The sequence below is a fragment of the Myotis lucifugus genome, unplaced genomic scaffold, assembly GCF_000147115.1.
Source record: "Myotis lucifugus unplaced genomic scaffold, Myoluc2.0 scaffold_1, whole genome shotgun sequence".
Classification (NCBI taxonomy): domain Eukaryota; kingdom Metazoa; phylum Chordata; class Mammalia; order Chiroptera; family Vespertilionidae; genus Myotis; species Myotis lucifugus.
In genome coordinates this window covers 19,732,051-19,758,772 of record NW_005871049.1, presented here as the reverse complement: position 1 = coordinate 19,758,772, position 26,722 = coordinate 19,732,051, and the positions used below count along the sequence as shown (strand labels likewise).

The following is a 26,722-nucleotide window of genomic DNA, read 5'->3' as shown; positions in this document are numbered from 1 at the left end:
AAGATAGCGAATAGAGGAAAAGGACCTTTTTATAAACTGTGAAGTGTAACCAGATATGCTTGCCCTTTAAGCAATTAACACAGAGAAAGGTAAAATAAAACTCCTGTTAAGGTTTAAAATTGAGCTATGAAAATTATATTCTCGCACTTGACCAACATGTTGCAAGATTTTAATAACATGAGATTACTAAAATGAAGTCAATTGAAGTCCATTTTTACATTTCATGGGCCAAAAATGAGACATTAAAGAAGAAATTTTTAAAGTAACATTTAAAATACATTTTATAAAATTAATGGGGGGAAAAATGACAATTGTGCCAGTTCAGAAATGCCTTAAAATAGGGAAGAGAGAGTGTGTAAAGTGCATTTTAGCTATTTAAAAAGGGAGTATTAAAATTAAAAATAAAATAAAAATTAGCATTGAGAAAAAGTCACCTTAATAAAACTCAGCTTAACTCAAGAAAATAATTTATTCACCTTACATAGTGCTATTTCATTTTATTTAGTCCTTTCTCTAAGAAGTCTAGAGATCTTTATAAATATTGTCCACTAAACCCTCCATTTACTAGTATAAAAGGAAAAGTCATTGTTATCATTTGCAAACATGCAAGAGATTTTAATAAACAAACAAAAAAGAAGAAGAGATAGAAAGTTTCAACAAAGAAGACTGAAGTACACTCTTTTTTGGCTTGGGGTTTTGGAAGAGATGGGGTGAAACACAATAAACACAGGAATGTACGTAATACAGGACTGGCTTAAGTAAGAAAACAGATCTGGAGTCTACTGGCCAACAGTCTTGCCACAGATTTGCAGGAAAAATAAGCTTAGCAGAATCCCAGTTTACCCTCCAACATTTGAAAATACATTTTTTTATATCAACTTTGAAATCAAGCTATATCAAGCACATTTGACAATTCTAACAAACAGACCAACATCAGACATCACCACTTACATATCTGTCTGAATCTGAGCAGCAAGAAATGTTCAGAAGCATGAAATAGCTGACAAAATTCTTTCATATGAAATCCCTAACAGAGAACATGAAGACAATGAAGCAAGACAAATCGCTACAAAAAAATAGCAAGAGGAAAAGATGCCACTATTTTCAGAGGCAGGCTCACAAAGGAAAGTGCAGCAAACACCCTCTGCAGTCACAGGGCACCTTGTACATGTCTCTATCAATATTTATTTACATTTTTATCCCCCTAGATCTTGATGGCAAGGGCCTGGCCTATGAGCCACTGAATGCAAATACATGAACCAAGTGTTCAGTTAGTTAACCTTTCTTAAGTTCTCTTGACAAAAAATATTCAGTGTGTTATGTAAATTAAAAGATACAAAAAAAAAAAAACCTTAGAAGCCAACTGGCAGGGGAAGGGTTTTTATTATTATTATTATTATTATTATTAAGGCAAAGCTCTTTTGAAGTCAAACCCTATGTCACTGGACTCTAACGTTATGGTAATATGTTTTACAAAAAAAAACACCTTATAATTGAACAGATATTTCCTATCCCTACATGTGTCCAGAGACCTCAACTGTCCAGACAGGTGAATATACAACCTTAAAATAACAACTTCAAACCACAGCTGCAAAATACACAACCTCAAACCACCCATCAAGTTTCTGGGCTACCTGATTGGCATGCTGTTAAAACTGATTTACCTTCTGTATTTTAAAGTGAACAGATTCTACAATACTAGTTTCCACAACAGAAAGCATAGATTCGGAGTGCTGCTGTTTTTTTCTTAGTTAAAAAAAAAAAGATAGATGCCAGGAGAGACCTGGAGTTAAAACAAAAAAACAAACAAACAAACAAGAACTTCAGGGAAATACAGAGACCTTCTTTGCCTCAGGCTCCTTTCTAACCTCAATTATTTGAATCTATTCTGTTTCTTCCAAGAAACCTAAAGACCACTAGCATGTGCTGGGGGACTGATAGCTACATGGCCCTGGAGCTGCTGAACCAAGCACCACTGCTCATCTCCCTTGATCTCCTATGTATCTGCACTCATAGGTTTCCCCAAGATAGAAGCAACAAAACAACCTCATTCAGGTGCAAATGTGATCTCTGGCACGGAGCTCTGACTTTGAAAGGTCAAGTCCACACCACGCAACACTTGAGGTAATTAGCTAACTTCATGCCCACTGTCTTTGCCCCACAAATTAAAATCCTGCAGCGAAAATGCAATTTGGCCCAGCCATCGTGACTCAGTGGTTGAGCTTCAACCTATGAACCAGGAGGTCACAGTTCAAATCCCAGTGGGGGGCATGCAGGAGGCTGCCAATCAATGATTTGCTCTCATCATTGATGTTTCTCTCTCTCCATCTCTCTTCTTCTTTGAAATCAATAAAATCATATTTCCCCAAAATAATGCAATGTGGTCAAAGGTCAAAGGAAAAAAAAAACTTCAGTAAAAGAATGCCGAGGACAAAGACATTATTATTAAACTCCTAATACTGTCATTAGTGGCTTGAAGAACACAGAGCTTTCCCATGATACACTGGGTTTCATTAGATAGACTGTATGGAGGCAGGACAGGAATCATCTTCTCTTATTCTCTTTACTGTTCAACAAAATCACAAATGTACAAACCCTAATATTAATGCAGATATTTTATATTTCCCCCCAAAAAGTATAAATGACATTAATATGTACATTCCTCATAGAAATATGAAGTGACCTACTCCAAGTTAACATAATCAAACCCCTGATTTGTTTGAATTACCACCCCACTTGCTAATACCTTTCTGCCCACCCAATGCCAGGGAACTAAAGAAATGACCGATATCCTGATGTCCTTTTCAATGACCCCCATGAAGTAAGAGTAATTCAAGTCAGAACGAGATCTTTATAAGAAGTTTTCTAAGCACAAATATTCCTTTTGTAAAATGTTCTGTCCCCAAGCCCTCAGCACAGACACCTTTTAGATGCCAGCCTGTCTTAACACACATACTCTCCCTGCTGACCGAATCATAGACATTTGCAAAATAAAAGTAAATTAAATATCCATATGTACAACTTTCTTTTCTACACCATTAGACAAAAAGCACAAGTAGAATAAGTGAGTCACTGACCTCTGGCTTGAACACAAATAGAACTACCCTATCACACATTATTTTAAAATGCAAAGCACTCTCTCAAGTTAATTTGTCACTTGGAGAATCACTATGCTTTTATAACAATTCATTTATGAGAAGCCCTCAGCACAGTTTTCCCCTTAACCTTCTCAATTTATCTTACATTGCTACTCTTCCACAGCAAACTTTTATGTGCAATTTAAGTCTGTAATGTAAGTTACAAGGGTACTCATCTTTGAAACCCAAAGAACAATCTAATGAAAATGAGATGCTATCGGCTGCCAATGACTTGCTCTCTCCTGAGCCAACATGCTAAAAAATATAATCAGGTAGACTTTTCTATGATCTTTGTGGAGAAGAAAAGAAGATGGATGGGAGCCAGCTTTTATTTGACTGTGAAGTGGGGAGATTATATCTATAAAGATTTGTTTTAAAATTGCTAAAATAAGGCCAAAAAAAAAAATCCACAATGTGAACATGATCCATTTCCTTTAGAGAGAGAATAATGATGTTAGATCAGTTAAACAACCGGTTTTTTAAATCCACAATAAACTTTTAAGACTTCTCTAGACATCATCCAAGTGTATTTAGATGTAACCAGAGCATGAACTAGTGGGAGTGTCAGATGCTTTCAGTTGACAGGCAAACCAAGTGATATTGTTTCATGCTTTTTCTCTAAGCCTCAGTGTCCTCAACTATAAGTAGGAATAAATAATACCTCCTGCTCTGTATACTTCACAGATCTTAAAAAAAAAAACAAAAAACACTACACCTGAGCCCTAGCTGGTTTGGCTCAATGGATAGAGTGTCGGCCGGCAGACTGAAGGGTCCTGGGTTCGATTCCCATCAAGGGCACATGCCCAGGTTTCGGGCTCGATCCCCAGTAGTGGGCGTGCACGGGACAGCCAATCAATGATTCTCTGTCATCATTGATGTTTCTATCTCTCTCTCCCTCTCCCTTCCTCTCTGAAATCAATAAAAATATATTAAAACAAAACAAAACAAAAGCTACACCTGAAACTTCTGGATACACACAAGTATGCATCCTTTCCACCACTAGAAACAGCAACATGTGATTGCACAAGTTAAAGAACCAACCCTACTCTACTTAAGTAGACAGTAACCGTTGAGGAGACCACAAGGCAGGCTAAAAGATGATTGCCAATCCCCTGAAGCTCTTCCATCTCAAATGACTGCAAATCTTAAAACTGTTATTCAAAAGCAGCTAAAGCAATAATCAATCAGCTTTTTGGGGGGGAGGGGGTAGAGGGGTGCAGAGTTCTTTTCCAGAATCTGATGAAAACTATGGACCTTCTATCCACAAAAAGTCACATCCATTCATACAAGCAAGTTTATTTGTCTGTTATCAAGGGTGGTTCTTGGATCTTACATTAGGAATCCCCAGCTCCAGACTGCCGAGTGACTGTCTGGTTCATCAGAAAGACACAGAGAAAATAAACTGGTTTACAATGTTAACATGGAGATGATCATGATTACTTGGGGGCTACACTTGGGAAATCCTCCCTCACACTCTCACCGGGAAGAGAAGCTGAAAGGTCTTTGATTCTGAGTTACCTCAGCAGTATTCAGACAAATGAGGCTCTGATTGGTCAAGCAGAAAATCACTTCCTTTCAGAAGCAACCACACTTGCAACACCTAAAAATAGTGTCCATGTACATCCAGTGGCAGCTTCAGAATCTCCATATAAAAGGGACCAAGAGATGGTAATCTAATCAAAAGGCAGACCTAGGGGGTTTTGTTGTTTGTTTTTTAAGATTAAGTTGCTTAGTATTTCACATAAGATCAAGAAAACCAAATTTCCATAGCAAAGCAAGAAGTCTGCTAGAGAAAGGGGGGAGGAGGGGGAGGGGGAAGCAGCCAACACTTGGTGCTATCATCCTGTTCTCCAACACCCGTGGTTCTCAAAACTTTAATGGGCAGCGGAATTACAGAGAAGCTTGTTAAATACAATTGCTGAGCTCCACCCTCAATGTTTCTGATTCAGCAGGTCTGTAGTAGGGCCAAGAATTTGTGTTTTAACAAGTTTTAGGAGATGTTGCTGCTGCTGTTAGTCAGGGGAACATACTTTGAGAATCAGATCTCTACAATGAGAGCCTACGCTGTATAGGACATCCCAACTTCTTGAGAATATCATAGTCTCCATCAGATGCCACTCAGTCACTCAACTCATCTTCTTACTTGTGGTTCCTAAGGGTGCACACTGGTTGGGCTGCACATTCACAAAACCCAATAAGCTTCTTGATGACTGGTGAGTGTTGCACGCAGAGAAATGCAGAGGAAGAACTCTGAGCAGTTCTGTTTTAAAGTTTTGCTCTCAGGAAGCAATAAAAAGCAAATTGGTGCTAGGAAGATTTAACATTTGGGAAAACTCCCATGACTCCAGAGCTGTGGTTTTCAAATTGAGCTCCACAGAGCCCCGATGTCATATCCAGATACCTCGAGGGTTGGGATGGGCAGGCAGTAGAGAAATAAAGGAGGATTTTGGTCTCCCATTTCAGTCTCTCTCTGAACTGGAAGTTCAGTTTTTCTCTGATTTACATGTTGGCATAAATTATATTAGTGGTTTTACTGTCCCTTTGAGGGAAAGAAAATTTAAAGAACACTGGATTTGATTACCTCTCTGAGTCCCTCTAATTCTGTGATTCCATTAAATACAACAAAGGTTGACTGGCACATTCAAAATATAAAAATATCAAACTGGCCCAGGAGGCTGACAAAACACTAAAAATAGCACCAGAATGCGTGGTTAGCAGTGAGATCACACTTGTGTCTGGTATGAGGATCTGGGTATCATACACGAGAGCTTCCAAACTCACTGAGGGCAGCAACTGAACATCTGTAAATGGCATACAAAACCCAACAGACTCTAGTGGTGATTATCTTTACTTAAACTTGCCCTGTCAAGCAGACACCTTGCAGAAACACCTTGCATGGTATTTTCAGTAAATACCATGGTGATGCCATGAGATACAGCACATGATGCCACATGCTCAGGAAAAAAAAAAAAACCATCTCGATAAGTCAGTACCTTGCAATCCAATTCCAACAGATGATCTAAACTGTTCAGCAAGACCCATCTCTTCCAAACCAAAGCAACCAGGATGTCCCCCACTCATATCTGTTCTAGGGGCCATGGGTGATGGATAGAGCACCAGGCAGAGGTGTTATTTATTCATTATTTCATTCAACAAAATGTTTTCTGAGCTCCTTTAGCAATAATGAACAACAACACACAGTCTGAAATCTCAAAAGGAGCTTACAGGAGCCCTGAAAAGAACTACTCTCAGCCAATCAACACTGTAAAGTCATACCTAATGGCACAGGGAACTACCTTAGAGTCCAAAGTCTAACTCAAGGCAGCAATCACAAACAGTTAAAACTATCCTTGAAAATGCCCTGAAATTCCTCATAAAATATAACACTATACTGCCTCTCACTAACTCTAGTTTTCCCAGCCATTTGGGCAAGACTATTAACTCCTCAGGTAAATATCAAAGGATTCCACTTGCATTTTATGGGTCGTGCGGTTAAACCCAATGCTCAAGCTCTGAGAGGAAATGCAATCTCCCTACAAAGTGCAGGCTCATATCTCCCATCTCATGTTCACTGTAGGACTATGCTCATCTTATTTCAATTGTTACTTCTTACCCTTTTTCTTTTCTTTTAGCCACGTGCGTGAGTTTAATTCCCATGAGTACAATATGCATATAAAGACTCTGTTGTAATATCACCATCTTATTACTTACCCAAAGTCTTGCCCAAAATGCCACCATCTCTTTGAGTCAACATACTGTGAATCCTTCTTTTGAATACAAACATATAACAAAGAAGGGGCTGTATATTACCTCTGAACAAGAGAATGAAGGTTTTTACCAAATTAGCTCCAGTTACTGGGAGAGAATAAGGACACCAGAAAGTGAATGGGTAAGTTTTGATAAGTGGAAAGAAAATCAAGAAAGATTCAGAATATGAAATACTAGTAGCCCGGAGCGCGAATCCGTGCACCAGTAGCTCGCCAGTAGCTTGCTGCTGCCCTCCTGTAGCTCCCTCCACCCACCCACCCCCACCCCCCCCCGACCCCCCGCATAGCTTGCTGCCCTGCCCGCTCCTGTAGCTCTCTGCTGCCTGTGTGTAGCTCGTTGCCCCACCCTCCTGCTGATCCGTGATCCGGTCGTTACACGGTCAGTCATTACGCTTCACAGCGTAACAACCATTTGCATATTACATCTTTATTATATAGGATATTTCCAGCCAATTGGGACCTGTCAGGGAACAATGTGAACCCATGATGAACCCCAGGAAGAGGACAGAGGAAGCAAGAGGAGGGTTCTAACGACACACATCCTAAGTTCTTCATGGTCAGTCCTACCCTCATGTATTACAAAGTAAATCCCATTCCCAAGTCGTCCAGGCGAGGAATGATTCAAGAGAAAGGAGATGGGCCTGTTAGGCTGCTCTGATTTGATTCAACTAGATTGCTCAGTCAGTTACACAATCCCAACCACTACTGTCTTCCTCCCACTTCAAGGTCATGCACAAACTGCTATGGCCCCAAACATACCCCTGGAGGCTAACACATCCACCACATCCTCTCCCATACCTATTCCCTTACACAGTCAGAAGAATGAGTGCCACGCTCACCACACCTCAGACTGCTGGGCACATCAACAAAATGAGCCTGGCCATTTGCTGGGAAACTTGGCCTCTCCTATACGCAGAGGTGCAGGTATACATTATTCCACTCAACACCAACGTTTTCTCTTCCTGCCTCTTCCTAAAGGTCTCTTCACTTCACCTCTTTTTCAGCCTTTTTTCCTCTCTATGTAGATTTTCCTGGTGTCACCCCTGAGCACATTCCATTGTTTCCCCTCCTTCCAGGTCTCTTTATTTTTGGCTTTTGGGACATCCCTCTCTCTCTTGTCTGCTCTACATCCCACTTTGTCTTCATCTGTTTTTCCACATCCTTCGAATACTTACCCTCCCATTCCCCAGAATAGGTGGCACATTTAAATGCAAAAAAACAAAAAAACAACACAAAAACTATATATACTAGTCAAATAAACACCATCTACATTTTTACACAACCACACAATTTAAACCGTGTTCCATTCCTCTAGATACGAATGCTTCAGCAATCCTTCGCTCCTCCACAAGGGCCTTAAACGCATTCATCTCTGCATTTCCCTTCTGCAGTGAATTCCTGATGTGCTCAGAATTTTTACTTGACCTCAGTCCACACTTATCACCATCTTAAATTCTTTAGCTGATTTTTGGAAATGAAAATTTTTAAGCAGGCAATTAAAAAAAGACTAGTAAACCTGTTCCTGACAGGACTAGACTTAACTCTAATGAGCTAAAAATGACAAGTGCATGGCTTGCTGCCAAGCTATCATGAACAATTTAAGAATCTGATTCAAAATAGGCAATAGAAAGAATCTGAAAGGCAGAGTGACCTCTATACATTTTATCTTTTGCTTGGTTTGCACTGTGTGTAAGATATGAAACTCAAAGTATTAACATAACCAGTTTAGGAAGAGACCTTCAATTCAAAATTTAGGAAGAGGTATTTGAGGAGGTTACTATAGGAGAATACTTACTAACTAGATGTAACTATTTTTATCTGCAGTGAATCTGAAATATATAATATATGGTTTTCCAAACTTTATGCTCTGAAACATTTCATTACTATATTTTGTCTTGCAGAATAAAATGATCATTTCTTTGCTAAAATGCTTACCTCTCTCACATAAATATTGAAACTTAATAATTAGAAGAATTTAAGAGGGGACCCATAAAAATTAATTTAAACTTAAAGCATCAACATTGTGTCCACATTTGAAAAAATAATGCATCAGTATTCCCATTTTCATAGTAATATATCCTCAAACATCAAAAAGAAATGTCCTTTTTCACTACATAACCGCCGTTTTGGTAAGAAATGTTTTCCCATATTAGGGGGAAAAGTAAACTCTTAAGAAATGAAAAATCCTAAGCATTCAAAAGAGCTGACCCGAGATTCCCTTTATTTCATTGGTCCATAAAATTAAGGGTATCTTTCCTAAAAAAAATGAAAAGGAGCTGAATTTCAAGTTTATGCAAAAGCCATTCCTCCTTCCCCTCACCCCCCCCACACTACCCCCACCAACCTTAAGAAACAGGTATAGTTTTGGTAGCTCTACAAGGAGAGTCATACTTTAAGCCATTCTAACGTCAACCACTGTTCTGGTTTCTTGCTTCAGAAACCACTGTCACAACCCGAACACTGGAGAGAAATAACGGAGGTTAGTGCAGTATTACCTTGCACAAGCAATTAAAAGAGGCTGCAAAACAGCAACTAAACCCCAAACCATGTGCTCTCTCGCAGTGGGAAGCTGAGGATAATCTTGTTTACTAAACATAAATCACTTGAGATCTGGCCAAATTCTTAAATGATATTCCAGATGGAAACATTGCAAACAGGAGCTGCTTACATAAGTATTTTCTCCCCAACTCTGTGAAAACAAACGGGACCAGTTTTTCTTATTGCTTCTAGGAAAGTGATCATTTAAAGCCAATGAAACAACTCAACAAAAGGGCTTTCCCTGGACCCAACTCTTGCTCTATTTTTGGTCCCACCTCTGCCCCCCTTCTTCTAGGAGGTATTAGGTTTCTTGCAACTAAGTTTGCTTCCTCCTCCTTCAGTGTCTATTTAAGTCTTCAGGCTGCAGAAAGCAAACTCTATTCATCAATCTTAACCTATCTTTTTTTTAAATAGTATATTCACATTTTCCGGGGGGGAGGGGGAAGGGAGTCAAGATATAGCCCTTTAATTTTTTTCATATATAATTTTAAAAATTATTTTTAGGGGCCTGTGAGGTTTATGCAGATGAGCCTCTCACAGAGGCTGCTCTGTTTCCTAAGGTTCATGTCCACGTGCTGCCGGTTAGGAATAGCCTGGCTTTACTTTTCATTTCCTTGAGTTCGAGTCACTTAGACAGAGAGGCTTTGAGAGCTACAGTGCGCAACAAGTCAGTGGCTTGTTTGTTGAAAGGTGCTGTGTTAACAGTCGAATATTTGGGTTGTGCTGGTTAATTCAACCACCTCGGGTTTGTCAGGATTCTTTCTTTATGACTCTCTTTCTACTAAATATCACGGGAAATGCCAGCGAGCCTGATAGAGATCCACTATGCCCCAGAAAACCCACTCGGAGGCCAGTGAGTGGGAGCCTGCTGAGACAACTGAACAAAAGACAGCGGAGAGAAGTCTGTCCCCTCCACCGAGCCGAAAACCTCACTTAGTTTTAAAGCGTATTATAACAGGAAGCCCTGGGTTAAATCTCAGGCCCCATACGTGTTAGTTCTTTATTCTACAACTCCAGTTAGTCCCTCATGCACTGTTAAATCAAGGGTACACAGTATCCCCGCAGCCCTTACCCACATCTGCCAACACCTACATTACAAGCTCCTACTGAACTTCCATTGGGTCTGATTTTCCACTTCTACATGCCACACACACCCCACACTCCCAAGCACACCGTGTGCACCTCACGGGAACTATTTCTCTCTTTAATCCCCTCCCCAGGCACCTGGTGAAAACTTCTCTCCAGCCTGGCCACGCCGCTAAAGACCTGATCCTGCCGTTTCCTCTTCCTCTCGGACCAAGAACACTGCCCTTTCTCCCAGGCTTGGCTGCCTCCTCCAAGGTCACAAAGCTGGCCGGTGCCAACACTGAGTAGCTTAACCACTGCCTGGCGATTTTCTTCCTACCCAATGCAATTCCAAGTTCTGTGGCCTAAAATCAAAACACATCACAGAGCTCAAGACCCAGAGTCAGACAAACCTGGCTTTGACCCTGCCACTTACTGTCTCTGGGACGCGGGCAAATAACCTCTCTAAGCCTCCGTTTTATCCTGAGATGGGATAGTAAGAGTATTTATTTTATTGTGGGGGCAGAAGGAGATGATGCATGTGCCTGACACAGAGTAAGCTGTCAGAAATTGTTAGCGATTTCTACTGTCATTACACTGCTCCTCTCCTACTGCTATTGTTACAGAGATAACTGGCATAAACAAACATACGTTGGTAAGCTTCCGGCCAAATTTGACTCTCTGTTTGGCTGTTACAATGTATCTTGATTTTTGCTTTTTTTCGTTGCCTTTTAAGAGGTATTTTCCAATCTATCACAGTCCTCATCACTCCTCTTTATAATCTTATATATTCTCATTAAACTGTCTGGTCCCTGAGTCAAACAGTCTCTGAACTACAAAGGAAAGGGAAGGGAAGGGAAGGGAAGGGAAGGGAAGGGAAGGGAAGGGAAGGGAAGGGAAGGGAAGGGAAGGGAAGGGAAGGGAAGGGAAGGGAAGGGAAGGGAGAAAGAAAGAAAGAAAGAAAGAAAGAAAGAAAGAAAGAAAGAAAGAAAGAAAGAAAGAAAGAAAGAAAGAAAGAAAGAAAGAAAGAAAGAAGAAAGAGATACTATAGAACTAGGGCAGCTAGACATTACATAAAAACAATGCCTTTTAAAACACCATAGCAAGGAACCATCAATTTCCAAAAAGGTTAAGACCCCTCAATCAGTCAAAAGGCACATACTCTACTTTGTAGTTTTATGGGCAGTAACAACTTCCAAAACAGAGAGAATTCATTAAGGTTCTTCCAAAACACAGATCCCCACTGTTAGCGTTCCTGGTCTGGCACAAATGGACAGAGCAAATATAATAGTGACAGATCAGAAAATATACTTCAAAAGCCAGGCTCTTCCCTAAGTGCAAAAGGCCATTTCCCAGCAAATTCTTGTTCCAAATGCACCTGTCAGAGGTCAAGATCTTAAATTCACCTATAGCTCTGCATATATCAAAAAATTAAGTTGACATCTAGTATTGTTCTTTTCTTACTAACTTAGCCCACATAGATTTTCCATTCATGATAAAAAGAGATTAATAATTAAGAAATATGCATACTCCTTCTTAAAACACATCATTTCGGGGGGGGAGGGAACACACTATAAAACATACAAAAATTAAACACTATAAGACTGTAAAGATATTTACATATTAGAGTTTTATTGATATACAATTAAACAACCACAATTTCTATTTAATTTATTAGAAAATCTCCATCTCCTATCATTCCCAAAAGTCTACCCATTGGAAAGATTCTCTTTAAAAGAAGGTCATCTGCTTTCAAATACTCTAAAATGAAAACAAATGGGCTTTTTCCAAGAGTTATAACAATTTTTCAAAATAACTACAAAATTAAAGGTAGAGAAGGTCAAAATTATCAATACAATAACCAGTTCAGTGATCTTGTATGAATCCAACTAAAATGTATTCTTTATAGAATCTGCACACCCTCTGGTCTGAGAATCCAAAGTAACTATAATTAAAGTCATTACATAGAGAGAAAAAAAAGTAAGGGCATATTCCACAATGTTAACAGGGATTCCTTTGAGGTGTCTGGAATATGGGTAATTTACTTTATCTGTATCTATGTGTCTTTTACAAGTCTTCTGCCCTACCAAAAAAAAAAGTTATAACTTCTATTATCAGGTGTAAAACATTTATTTATATATTTTAACAATGCTGTACCTAACTACTATTGGAGACTCAGGATGTATTTTCCAAAGGGCTAAGGCGCTTAAGGACTCAGGAGTCACTGTGCAGAAAGTAGCTCTCTGCCTGGTAGTCCTTTGTTTTTGTTTTTTTAATATATTTTTATTGCACTCAGAGAGGAAGGGAGAGAGAGAAACATCAATGATAAGAGAGAATCATTGATCGGCTGCCTCCTGCACACCCTCTACTGGGGATCAAGCCCACACCTGGGCATGTGCCCTTGACTGGAATCGAACCCGGGACCCCTCAGTCTGCAGGCCAATGCTCCATCCACTGAGCAAAACCAGCTAGGGCTGGTATTCCTCATTTGCTTTGCCTTTATTTCCTCTTCTGAGAGGTTTAATGACCAGCTCCCTTCCCTGGAGCCTCATGGCACAAAAGCTCTGTACCACACAATGCAGCCCTTTCTCCTGCCAGTTAGGCATCTTCTCTGTGCTCCCTGCTTCTATCTTACATTCTAGGCTAGTACTTTAACAGAAATCGCATTTTATATTTGCTTTACCTACCTCTACAGAGCTTAGCACAGTTCTCTCAACACACCGCAGACTTTTACACCTATTTGTAAAACATACGTGACACAGCTCATCAATCAGTTAATTAACAGTGAGGTAAACCCAGCCTTCTGCCTTTTTGCCTTTAGGGGCAGTGCTGTATTTTATGTGAATAACGAAGACTGAGATGAGGTCCCACCAACCGAGATCAGGACGACTGATTTTGAAGGCTTTCAGAAAACACCCAAAGCACTGAACAAGAAGTGACTCCTCCCAGGCTCAGCTTAGACCTTCCAAAGTAAAAGGACAGACCTGGGGGGAAGGGAGGGAGGGGCGCACCTCAAGAAAGCAATGAAATTGACACCTGCTCCTTGTACCAGCCCTACAGAAAGGCATCTGGTGTTCGCTGTGGACTCCTGGCCCAGCTTTACTATCCCAAAGGGATGAAATCGGCAAACAGTAGGAGGCAGGAGTAGCGGGTCCCTGCTGGGGGATGACCTGCCCGCCCTCCCCCTCCCCCTCGTTGATAGAGTGGTCATCTCGGTTTACAAAGCCTACGCAGGAAGCACTGGCAGAGCTTTCAGGGTTCCTAGACAAAGCGCTACTATTACAGTGATGTTGAAGGCTGGCTAATAATAGGGGAAACATCCTTATATGTGTTGGCTTTTCAATAGCTTTAATTATATTTACTATGAATTCTTAAACCAGTGAGGGTACAGATTGCACAAAGAAAAATGAGCTCTGTGTGTGTACAATTAATTGTACTGGGCACTGTGATGCTACTGTTAATGCTTAACGCTGTGAACGTGTGGCTGTGAAATTATCATCTACAGAAACTGGAGTATAGAATGGCAATGGGGGTGGGGGAGGGAGGGACATGACCGCCCAGTGCGACCAGGTGGCTCTGTCAGTCCCCAGCCACAATGAAAGAACGATGTTTCTTTTGCCACTCACTGTAGGCCACCGAGAATTGCTGTTGGAGTGCAGGGAAATCCACACAAGTGGACAAGGAGAAAAGTAAACCCACATAAACATTTCCATTTTCACGCACAAACTAAAGTTAAGGGATATGTTTATAAAGATTCCTTACTCAGGCTCTTCCACTCTGTAATCTTTCAGGCGGTTGTAATGCAACATATACGGTTAGACATGTAACTCTTTCATGACGTCAGAAAGGCCCTCAGGAAGCACCTGTGCGTCTCTCAGGCTTCTTGTGTTTTACTACAACCTCCTTTTGAGGTTGCGGAAGCCTAATATGCCTCACGTGCTCCGTTTTCCTCACTGGACTGTAATTGTTAGGTACATGAGTGTTTTATGCAAACACAGCTGTAAACACTCAGGAAAATACAAATTTGCTCCGAAGGAAAAAAAGTTACTAGCCTCTTTAGTTCTGCAAAGATTTATTTCACTGAGTCTTTCTAGTAAAAAAAAAAAAAAAAGTGCCTAAGATTTGGCATAGCTGGTCCTGTATCACACAGGCAGACCCAAAGTTCCTTACGGGAATGAAGTCCTGGCCCAAATAGGAAATGAAAATGGCTGCCAGTCTCTCACAACCATAACTCCGATGCCTCCAAAGTGATACACCTAAATCAAGAGGCATCTGAATGCCACTTCACACCCCTGTGAGAATTGACTCTCTGTGACTTAACCCAGTGATAATTAAAAGCCATATGTTAGCACTGAAAGCCTTGATACCCAGAAATTCTATGTCTGCTATTTAAAAAAAAAAAAGAAAGAAAGAAATAACAAGTTTTGACGAGGATGTGGAGAAACGGGAATATAAAATGATACAGCCAGTATGGAAAACAGTGTGGGGCTTCCTCAAAAAATTAAGTAGTAATTAATAGACTTGCCATATAATCCAACAATTCCACTTCTAGATATATACCCAAAAGAACTGAAAGCAGATTCTTGAAGAGATATTTGTATACACATATTCATAGCAGCATTACTCACAACAGCCAAAAGGTAGAAGCAACCCAAACGTCTATCAGTGGATGAATTGATAAACAAAATGTGGTACATGCTACAATAGAATGTTAGTCATAAAAAGGGAGGAAATTCTGACACATGCTATAAAATGGATGAACCTTGAGACATTATGTAAAGTTAAATAAGCCATCACAAAAGAACAATTACTGTATGATTTCCCATATATGAGGTACCCAGAATAGTCAAATTCAGAGCCAGAAAGTGGAATGGTGGTTTCCAGGGGCTAGGGGAGGGGAGAATGGCGCTTCCGTTTGGCAAGATGACAACAGTTCTGGAGACGGATGGTGGTGATGGTTGTACAACAATACGAATGTACTTAATGTCACTGGTTAAAATGGTAAATTTTATCTCATGTAGTACATTCGTTTGTTAGGACTACCACCACCACAAAGTTCCACAGACTGGGTGGCTTAAACAATGGAGATGTATTTTCTCACAATACTGGAGCCAGAAGTGCAAGATCAAAGTGTCAGGAGGGTCAGTTTCTTCTGAGACCTCTGTCATTGGCTTGTTGGTGGCTGTCTTCTCCAACTTCCTTCTCCCACTGTCTGTGTCCAAATTTCTTCCTCTTATCAGGACACCATTCATATTGAATTAGGACCAACCCAGATGACCTCATTTTAACTGAATCATGTCTTTAAAGGCCCAAATACACTCACATTCTGAGGGCTTTACCACATGAATTTGGGGGGATATAATTCAGCCCATAACATGTATATTTTACAATTTGTAAAAATAATAAAATAAATGGCAGCAGGCAAAGGAAAAAGAACAACCCTAGGAAGGCCCTGAGGAAGGACAAGGAGGGTGATGAGAGGAAATGAAAGCAAGCCCACACAGCTGAAGCAAAGGGGGAAGTGATAGCTAGCATTATGAACATAAGATAAATGAACATATAATCCTTGAAATTCATTCCAAGATTTAAAAAAACTCAAAAAAAGTAAACCTTCTTAAAGGCTAGTCATGACCAAAAAATAAGCAGCTTATGTAAAAGAGATATTGCTGATTACCATACATCAATAATTAACTTTTGAAAGATGGCTCTGCTCTCAAAAACAGATATACTTCAAAATGTCATATTTGCACTTTTATTGGAATCCAGTCTCCCAAAATATTTTCTTTCTAGCCTTTGGGTGTATTTTTATTATGATTGTGGTAAAATATATGTACATCACATGAAATTTACCATTTCAACCATTTCATAAAGTTTTTATTTATAGAACTATTACCATTTAAAAGAAAATTGTCCCTTAAGTTAACTTCAGGGTACATTGTTAAGTGGAGAAAAGAATGGGTAGTAACTAATGCTATCATTTATCAAGGCAACTTACAAAACATTGAATTTCAGAGCCAAGAGAACCACCATCGCTCTCCCGTTGGAGATCTGGGCCCGCATTCACAGCCCTGCTCCTCTCCCAGCCCAAGTGCTGGCCAGCCTGGGCCCGCAGGCCCATCTTTTACAGCACGCACACCAAAGAAAACACTCCGAGTCACTGAATGTCAGGATACTTTTTCAACCAAAACTCTCTCACAATGGGGGTGGGTAGGAGGAGGGAAGGAAAAAGACTCCAAAACTTTTTAAGTGCTACAACTTACTTCTCAGTATTGTCAACAATTAGCCACAACCAAAAGGAGAATGTCGTAATTATATCTGCAGAAAACTGAATCCTGCCCACATACAAAAAAATTAATTCTGTCATATATTACATATGTATACATATATACACTTTATTTCCATGATATCTAAGGAAAACCCACCAGTCAATAAGAAATAACTGGAAAAATACGGCAAACTTTTACAGAAGAGAAAGTATGAAAGGTCAATTGCTATATGAAAATATAGTATCTTTAACCTCATCAATAATGAGGAAAATAAAAATCAAAGTCGCATTAAGATAAATTATACTACACATAAATCACATCTCATTCTTAAAAACATACAATATATGATTTCACACCCACCAAACAGACCACATTTTTGTGTGTGATTTTTTTGTTTTTATTTATTTTTATTGTTGAAAGTATTAGAGATGTCCCTTTTCCCCCTTTAACTCCTTCCACCCCACACCCAGGCCTTCACTGCACTATTGCAAACAGACAAAACTTTTTAAAAATCTGATCACACCACCCTGGCCAGTGTGGCTCAGTTGGTTGCACGTCATTCTGTGCACCAAAAGGTTGCTGGTTCAATTTCTGGTCAGGGCACATGCCTTGGTTACAGTTACACTTGACCCCCAGTGGGTGGCCTGCAGGAGGCAGCTAATCCAATGATGTTCCATCACTCTCATGTTGATGTTTCTCTTTCTCTCTCTCTCTCCCTTCCTCTCTCTCTAAAAATCAATAAAAAATATATTTTAAAAAAATCTGATCATATCAACGGTTGTTGAGCCACGGGCAATTTTATACACCCATGTAGAATACCCTGGTACAACCACTCTGGCATATATTTGTCATCACCTAGTAAAATTAACCATGTGTATACTCCATGACTCCACATTTCTACTCCTAGGTTTCTATATTAGGGAAACTCTAGCATATGTGCAACAGGAACTATGTTCACACCCATCTTTCTCATGATGGCAAAAAGTCATACAAACACAAATGCCCATCAGCAGTAGAAAACATAACTCAATGTGGTATATTCTTACAATGCAATGCTATACAGCAGTCAAATAAATAACATATAGCTTCATGAATAAACATGGATGAGTCTCCAAAACAATCTTGAATAAAACAGCAAGGTTCAGAGGAGTACATGTTGTATGATTCCATGTATACAAAGAGCAAAAACAGCTAAAATTAAACAATTTTAATAATTAACTTTTGAGGGCTTTAACACGTGAATTTGGGGGAATACAATTCAGCCCATAATTGTTTAGAGATAAATATTCATAAGGCAAACCCATGGTTTTCAAAAAGTAAGGGAATGACTGAAAAATTAACAATAAAAGCCAAACACCAAATGCTATTTTTTTTAAAAAACAAAACTGATGGGGTTTTAATTTCAATATGGTTAGCAACCTGGTTATCCCTCCCAAATCTCCCTAATGAAACGAAAGCATCAAAAAATGAAATAGAAGAATTCCATTAAGACTAGAAAGAGTTTGCTGGAAGAGAAGTTTAAATAGACAAAAGATTTCAAGTCATCTCTGGACAACAGAACAGGAAATGGGAATGTGCTGACAGATGAAGCCGTGAGAGGAGAGCTGCTACCCAGGGGCCCTCCAAGGAGGCAATCTGCTCAGCAGAACCCCAGGTGAGTCAACAGGTATCACAGAGTCAACAGGTATCACAGAGCAGGAAGGATGATATGGGGCCAGAATGGGAGATGAAGTGATGACAGTCAGTACTCCGACCCCGTCTCCCCCACCCTCTCACAGAGCCTTCAGGAAACTTGTCCAAGAGTAATGACAGACGAAACATCTGTCATTGGAACTGAACCAATTGTGGTAATAGGGAGTGAAAGATGGCTTGTGAAGGCTTCTGAAGTGAATTTGGGTCCCTGGGAATAAATTCCCCCTCTTTGGACCATTTTTGGGGTGAAGCAACGTAGCCACCTGAAAACCCAGTACCCTGTCCACCCCACCACACATACACAATTTAGAATTCCTATTCAGAGAAGTGGCATACCTCAGAGGGAAAAACTCTACATACGACCTTTCTAAAATAGTAGAGGAAACTCCCCAGTCCTTTATTCTTAATGGTAAATAGGCAACCATGCCTACAAGGAAAATCAGGGGGGAGGGGGATGGTGTAATAAAACTAACACTAAGAAGAAACACAGTTAATTCAGGAAATGGAAAAGCACTTTAAAAAGAAATAACTCTAAAACAATTCAAAGAGATTCAAGAAGATACTACAACTATTAAACAAGAACATGACACAATGAAAATGAGAGAACAATGAAGAGTTTTTTAATGTTTATGAAAATAGTATTACCAGAGTAAAAATTCAATGAAAGTATTATAAGGTAACTATGAGGAAATCTCTTAAAATGTATAATGAAAAGACAAAAGGACAGAAAATGGGGAAAAACAAATTAGAACCAAAAAAAAAACAAACAAAAAAAAAAACAACAAAGCAGGAGGTGGAATCCAACTAAAAGCTGCCCAGTGTGTGCCACATTAAATCCTCCCCCACCCCAAACCCAACCGGTCACTGAACCCAGGGCAGCAACCTTATTCCAGGGAAATGGATCCATGGGCTGAAGAAAACCAACCAACTTGTCTGTTTGAGAATGTGACTTGAGAAAAATATAAACAAAAACCATGGGCCTGAAACCACAGGTCACATCAGAGAAAGAGCAAGAGAGAAGGCAATGTGACCATGATTCTTTACTTCTTAGCCCATTCCATAATCCCTCATAGGTGCCCTGGTGTCACTGAGATTGGCTATTAAATCTTACATTTTTCAGGGGTTTTTTTTTCCTATTTTAAATGAACCTGAGGCAGCTTTTGTTCTTTGCCATCTAAGAGCGCAGATATCTATTGTCTGGGACTGCACAGTAACCAAGAGATACCACATTATACCTGCTGTAACATGGGAACACCCTGCCTTTCCCTTCACCAATCAGCTCTGCAAAACACAGTATTAGCCCCCAACTGCCTGTCATTCTGTCAGCATTCTGCACAAGTGTGAATCATGTGCTATTGTTGAACACTATTAAAATTATAGGTGATCAAATACTCCTCATAATTAAAATGTCAAACCCCAAGAATAAACATATAGTGTATTCAATGAAAACTTGAAATTGTGGAACAATTACAAAAACAAGAATGTTAACTTGCCTTACAATGTGGAAGATAAAGAGAAACAAATGGTTCAAGATTTTAAAAGAAAATGAAGAAGAAATTCATGTCTTTTGTATCCTCACTGAGTTTTTCAATCAATCAGCCTGAAAAATTAGAAAGCCATAAAAATTTCTCTTTTGATGACATGAATAAAGTTGATTAACTTAGAAAGGGCATGGAATGCCATTGTCTAGATTAATCTGCAGTGGACAAGAAAAAATATTCTTTGAAGTTCAAGAAATGAAAGGAAACTCTTCTGCATATTTAGAAGGTAACTTTCATGCGTTCCCAGGCTAGGAACTAATCAGAATCAAACCACAGCATGAGAATCTTAAGCCAATATCTGACACCCTGAAAAGTGAATACTATGCTATGAGCAGGGGAGAGAATGGCCACCAGGTGAAGGGACAGAGTATGTACCCTCCCATGATTAGCAGCAAGCAAGACTTGTTTGATTTCACAAACCAGTATGATTACACACACACATTTTTCCAAATAAAGGTAATTTATTTGAAGCCATTACTATTACTAGATGTTATTACTATCATTCAATTTTTAAAAAATTTTATTGATTAAAGAGAGAGAAACATCAATTTGTTGTTCCACTTATGCATTCATTGGCTGATTCTTACATGGAATCAGTGATCGAACCCAAAACCTTGGTGTATCAAGGCGATGCTCTAACCCACTGAACTACCTGGCCAGAGATTATCATTTAATTTTTTAAAAGGACATTTTAATGCCAAAAAGGAGGAAGGACTCAAAATTGGCATTTTCTGGAGCCCTTGAAAACTTCATCACAGGCACTTACATTAAGTCAATTTTGTTCCAGTTTAACAGGTTTTGCTCTAGCTATGAGTTGTGATTCATTCGCTAACATCAACTCCATTATTCCATTAGTTCCTCCCCTCAAGAATGTAATCATAAAGTAGGGAAAGCAAAAAATATGCAAATGGTTATTTAAGAGTAATGCAACATTTGGGAGCCCAAAAACATGATACAGATAGCTTCCCTGGTGGATTAAGGAAGATGGATTTGGATGGGTGCAGAAGGAGGAAAACCTTACCACGCCATTAAAAACAGCACAGGGTGAACAGCGGGGCTTAACAGTGGGAATGAACATGCTTTAGGGATCACTAAGAAAGAGGCCTCAGCTGGGGAGAACTGTGATCTAGAACCCGAAAGTTCTGTGATTTCAGTGGATGCCAAGCTACAGAGAAAGATCAACCAAAGGACTTGTATGCATGCATATAAGCATAAATGATGGATGTGGACAACAGGGGGTGAGGGCAGGATTGGGGGGATGAGGGGACATTGGGGGGATAAGGACACATTTGTAATACCTTATTCAATAAAGGGAAAAAAATAAAAGCAACAAGGAATTTCCAATGGAACTAGCATGACAAAGGAAGCATGTCAGGAATATTAACCCAGCAGAAGCTATAACTTCAGTAATAAGTTTTGGTAACTCTAAGTAATTTCCTGGGCAGCTCTGGCTCAAAAGATTCCTTTTGAGAAGATTCAGGTCCACCTACATTGTATGAACATGTCACTGTTTCCTAGAGCCTTGGTGGCAGTTAACTGTTTCAATCCCTTTGAAAATCATCTAATTGGTTCTGTCTCAGGTATTGCTGTCACCTCCTCTGGGATTTTGCTCTTGGTCATATGAAAGTAGTTTCATTGATGGAAATAAGAAAATCAAGAAAGGGAGTTGTTTTAGAAGAGAGTCAGAAGTGATCAATTAATAGAAATGTCCACTAGGCAATTAAGGATTCATTCATTTATCCAATAATATTTTCTGAGCCCCTACCTGGCACCTGCTATGTACCAGGCACTTGAACAAAAAGATACAGATCCCTGCCCTGTGAAGCTTACATTCAAGCAGGAGATCGACAAACAATGAACATAATAAGTTTTTATAAAAATATAAAAAGTACATACTTTGAAAAAAAGATATAAAATGAAAGGAAAAATAAAGACTGGAACTAATCTAAAACACACACACACACACCACAACAAAAAACAAAAAAACTAAAAGAAGGGATGAGTTCCACCAAAGAGTAGACTATTTGGTTAATACCCCTTCCACTTCTAAAACTCTGCCATTCCAGATCCAGGAATTTGACACAAATATTCTCAACCTTCTTGATAAACAGAAGATCAAAGAATTATGGAATTTTTGTGGCTTGAAGCGATATCAGAGACCCATCACCATGGAATTGTCATCTTATGATGAGGAAATGGAAGCCCAGAGAATTCAAGTTAGGTCATCTTAGAGCAGTGGTTCTCAACCTTCCTAATGCCGCGACCCTTTAATACAGTTCCTCATGTTGTGGTGACCCCCAACCATAAAATTATTTTCGTTGCTACTTCATAACTGTAATTTTGCTACTGTTATGAATCGTAATGTAAATACCTGATATGCAGGATGTATTTTCATTGTTACAAATTGAACATAATTAAAGCATAGTGATTAATCACAAAAACAATATGTAATTATATATGTGTTTTCCGATGGTCTTAGGCGACCCCTGTGAAAGGGTCGTTCAACCCCAAAGGGGTCGAGACCCACAGGTTGAGAACCACTGTCTTAGAGTAAATGAGAGCTGGGGTCAGAAGGGGAGTTCCAGGACTCTCTAGCTTTTCTTGTACATAACTTTTAACAGCAAAAGCCCTTTCGATAGCTTCAAGAGTTTCAAACTCTATTGGAGGCAATGAAAATTGTTTTTTAATTACATAAATAAATGGCTTAGCTATATCACAGCACTAATAAAAACAGCAAACACTTACATAGCACTTACTTTGAGCCAAACACTCTAAACAAACACTCATGAATAACCAACTTTTTTCATCCTCACAACCTATGAGGCAGTCGGTGCTTGTATGCTGCCTTATGCTGAATAACTGGTATTTCACTAATTCAATAAAGGGTTCTTAAACATATATTTTCTTTTTTTTCTTTTTTTACACATATTTTCAATTACATACTACTTTCAAAGACACTCAAGACCTGAAACAAAATTTTTTAAAAATGAAATTCTGGTAAGGCAGGGTTTTTGTTTTTAATTGAACAAATCTTATGATTTTGTTGTCAGAGAAGTCAATGGGAGAGAATAATACAAGGGAAAAAGTTTCCTCTAATTAGTATTTTTCTAAGTATCTGTTATTTAAAGTTCTACTATTAGACTATGATGCTTACCAATAACGTGATAACAGATAAAATACAACCAATTTTTTTAATTTTTATAAAACAAAGCTTTCCTTTCTCAATACACCAAATATAGATTTTGTAAATTTAATTATAAAATAAAGTGTTACTACCAATCTGATTATCTTTACCTTCAGTTAACTAGAGCCATTTGCATTTCAATGGACTTTTCTATTAAAGAGTTTTGACTGTACAGTCACCTACTATTAGAATTCACTGCATGGGTCTGGCCACATTCTTTGGTTGTACTGGAATTTAATCATAAATAATAATAGCTAAACACATGGATCATTGGCTACAGCTCAACCATTTTAGATGTGATATAATCTGCATTACACAGAAGTTGTTTCTATACTATTTGTATGCAGAAATCTCAAAGCAACTTCTAAACCTTCACTGATTACATTGTCTTTCTTAACAAACACATCTTTTTTCTATGAGAGGAAAGAATTGATCTTTCTTATTGGAGCAGAGTTAGGAGATGCCAGGTTCCAAACTGTGATACAGCAGTATAGTTAAATGTGACACAAAGAGGAAAATAGCACACGTTGGCTCCTATATGCAACTTTCTTTTCTCATTCATAGAAGCATCCCAATTTATCGTGCCATATTTTCCAACGTACAGTCCCTCTGACCCTCAGCATATTTCAAAACCTTCACTGGCATACTACATATTTCTACCCATATCACTAGGGAGAGCCCAACGTGAAGCTATTTTTGAATGGCCTAGTAATACTCACTTCAGCTATTATTTGATTTGCCAAATGTGTGTAAGGCACCGTGATAGCACTGTGAAGAATTTTTTTTTTAAATAGTAGATTCTTTATCTTCAAACAGCTTTTAAAATTAGGATAAGATAAGTAGCAATCACTGTAGCCACAAGGTAGAATGAGAGCCAGAAGAGAGGTTCTATAGACACTGCTGGGGTGGAAGAGGGAGAAAAAGGAGGGGTGGGGACTCTAAGCTTTGCTGCAGCCAACGTGTAGAGGGAAACATGATCTGTTACAAGATTCAGTGTCCACAGGGTAAAAATAAACCAGTTGCTCAGAGAAAGAACAACTATTTTTGATACTGAGATCAGAAAGCAATTCAACCCATGGTTCCTGATAGAAGATTCTATTAAATGTAATAAAAATCCTAAGGATATTTTTTTACAATAAACAATAAAAAGTTTGAGTAGGTCTGAGAAGCTCTAATAAAAACCAAGACATTTAACATGGACACAAGGCAGAAGAGCAGGCCTCAGCTCTACCGGGATTGCAAGCTCTAGGCCTGTAGCATTCACAGAGAAGATACTGAAGCATTACTGCCACATTTAGAATAACTGCATATCTTTGGGGGTAATGAGATGGGCCTAAATAAGTAAATGCTATTGTTAATTAACTAAATTTATTTATCCTTATACAAACTGAATCATAAAGATATTTTGATGTTAATATTTGACACGTCATTTAAATAGGAAGTAGGCCATCTGTCTGAAACAGACTTAGATCTAAGAATTACGGTTTTTAAAACTAAGTTCCTAAAAATATCTAATTTTATATTCATTTGATTCTACAAATTTTTTGTACCACTGAAATTTATATCAGCACACATTTGCAGTCTTCCCACTTTTTAAGAATGGACAGAGTGGTTTGAGGGAAAGATGACATTTTGTCAAGTTTAAAATTGGGGGAAATTTTCTACTATGTATGGCAAATTCAGTAATCACAGATAGCTCTTTAATTATTTGGCTCTTTTAATTTAAAAGATTTTTGTTATAAAGGAGTCTAGTTCCTCACCTGGTCACTAAAAGCAAAAGTTTCCCTCTACAGAATGAAAAAGAAAAGATCCTTCTTTAGATAACAGAATCTAGGAATGATTGGCAGTAAGAGGTCAATTCTTTTTACCTAACTGGTAAACAATTCATTGCTCAACAGTGAATAACCACAAACACTACAGGGTCTTCTGGGGCAGGGTTTGTGTACATTGATTAGAAATAAAAACATTACCATGACTAGATCACATTGCTCAAATTCCAGTGACCAGTCCCAGGCCATTAGTAATATCCACTCCAAGTTTCCAAATCGACCAACCATTAAAATTTATGAGCCATGGATGGTGTTGCTCAGTGATTAGAGGATTGCCCATGTACCACGGGGTCATAGATTCAATTCCTGGTCAAGGGCAGTACCTGGGTTGTGGATTTGCTCCCTGCCCCTGATTGGGGCATGTGTAGGAGGTAAGCAATCCATGTGTCTCTCTCACATAAATGTTTCTCTCTCTCTCTGTTTCCCTTCTCCCCCACTCTCTCAGAAAAAAAAAAAATGGAAAAAATAAAGGTGAAGATTAACAATCAATCAATAAATAAATAAATAAAATTTATGAATGACTAACAAAAAATTCTGATTCTTATTGTAAAGATTTGTATCAAAAGGCCGAGTGGACTGAGTCAATGTAGATATTTATTCATGAACTTGGCTATCACAGTTGCATCATTTTTCATTTAGTTTATAGTCTGATTATATGTACTACTTGCCTAAAAACTATTGATAAAAACAAAGTCCATAGAGAACAAAGAACATATAAATTTAAAATATGTTGTATTTATGTATTGATCTATAAACATTGAAGTATATATCATTTGTATAGTAAACAGCATAGTGGCATTATTTATTTGATCCTCATCTCAATCTACAAAGAATTTGAACTGCCTTAAGAGAAATGTGTGTATTAAGGAAGAAAATTAAAAATTATGAGCAAGGAAAGTATAAATTAGAGAAGAAAGTGAAGGCTGTGGCTGGGGTGAGAGATATTGGAATAGGTCTCAAATATGGAGACCTACTTGAGTCCTACATAGTTATTACAGTTGAGCAGAGAATTTGATTCTGTGCTTCCTAGCAGCCAAAGTGAAAAAGTAAATGTAATTACTTAAGTAATTGTCCATGAGGTACAAACATTTGCACTCCTCCAGGGAAGCAAAGCTGTTTACTATCACTTACTATGAAAGAGCTGCTCTAGGAGACACTGAAAGATGTGACGGGAAATTTTCCCAATAGCAAATGAGGTCACAAAGCTGTTTTGTTGTCCCTTATTAAAACTGAACTCTACAAAGAAGTCAAGATAATATGGCCCAGGTGTACAATTTTTTAAGCAACATGGTGAATTGAGCTAGCAGTGAAGGGCTCAAAGTCCATAAAAATAAATAGCCAAAATTACAGTGTTTCTAAATTTCCATCCGTGCCTCCTTTCTTTGAACAATCAGTCCCTGGCCAAAGCCATCTACAACTGGAGATGCTTGATTATCACCCCATCTTAAGTATTCAAACCCAGAGCTAAACTCTGATTTTCATTTACTTAATTGACACTCTTACCTCAAGGTCCCCACCACATTAATTCCACACGTCCTCAAAGTAATCTAAATAATCTGTCCTCTCAAACACATTATTTTTCCTGCCATTCCTAGTTTGTCATAGAAATCCCCTCAGTCATCTAGGCTTACATTTTTGGAATTGATTTTTCTCTCCTTTCTCTCCCCACCTTCCCACATCTGATCAGGAGTCTGCCTCACTAT

At 38.7% G+C, this 26,722-nt stretch overlaps 1 protein-coding gene across 9 annotated transcripts in view; it reads right to left on the bottom strand.

Annotated features, from left to right (window-relative positions):
• FAM160A1 (family with sequence similarity 160 member A1) overlaps positions 1 to 26,722 on the bottom strand; it is a 195,330-nt gene that overhangs the window by 150,324 nt on the left and 18,284 nt on the right. Inside the window, exon 1 of one of the 9 annotated variants that reach the window (XM_023755052.1) lies at positions 9,296 to 11,290. The exons of the other annotated variants lie outside the window; for them this stretch is intronic. The gene's annotated coding sequence lies outside the window, so the exon portion shown is untranslated. Of the gene's footprint in view, positions 1 to 9,295; positions 11,291 to 26,722 lie in introns of those variants that run through there. 9 annotated transcript variants of the gene reach the window in all.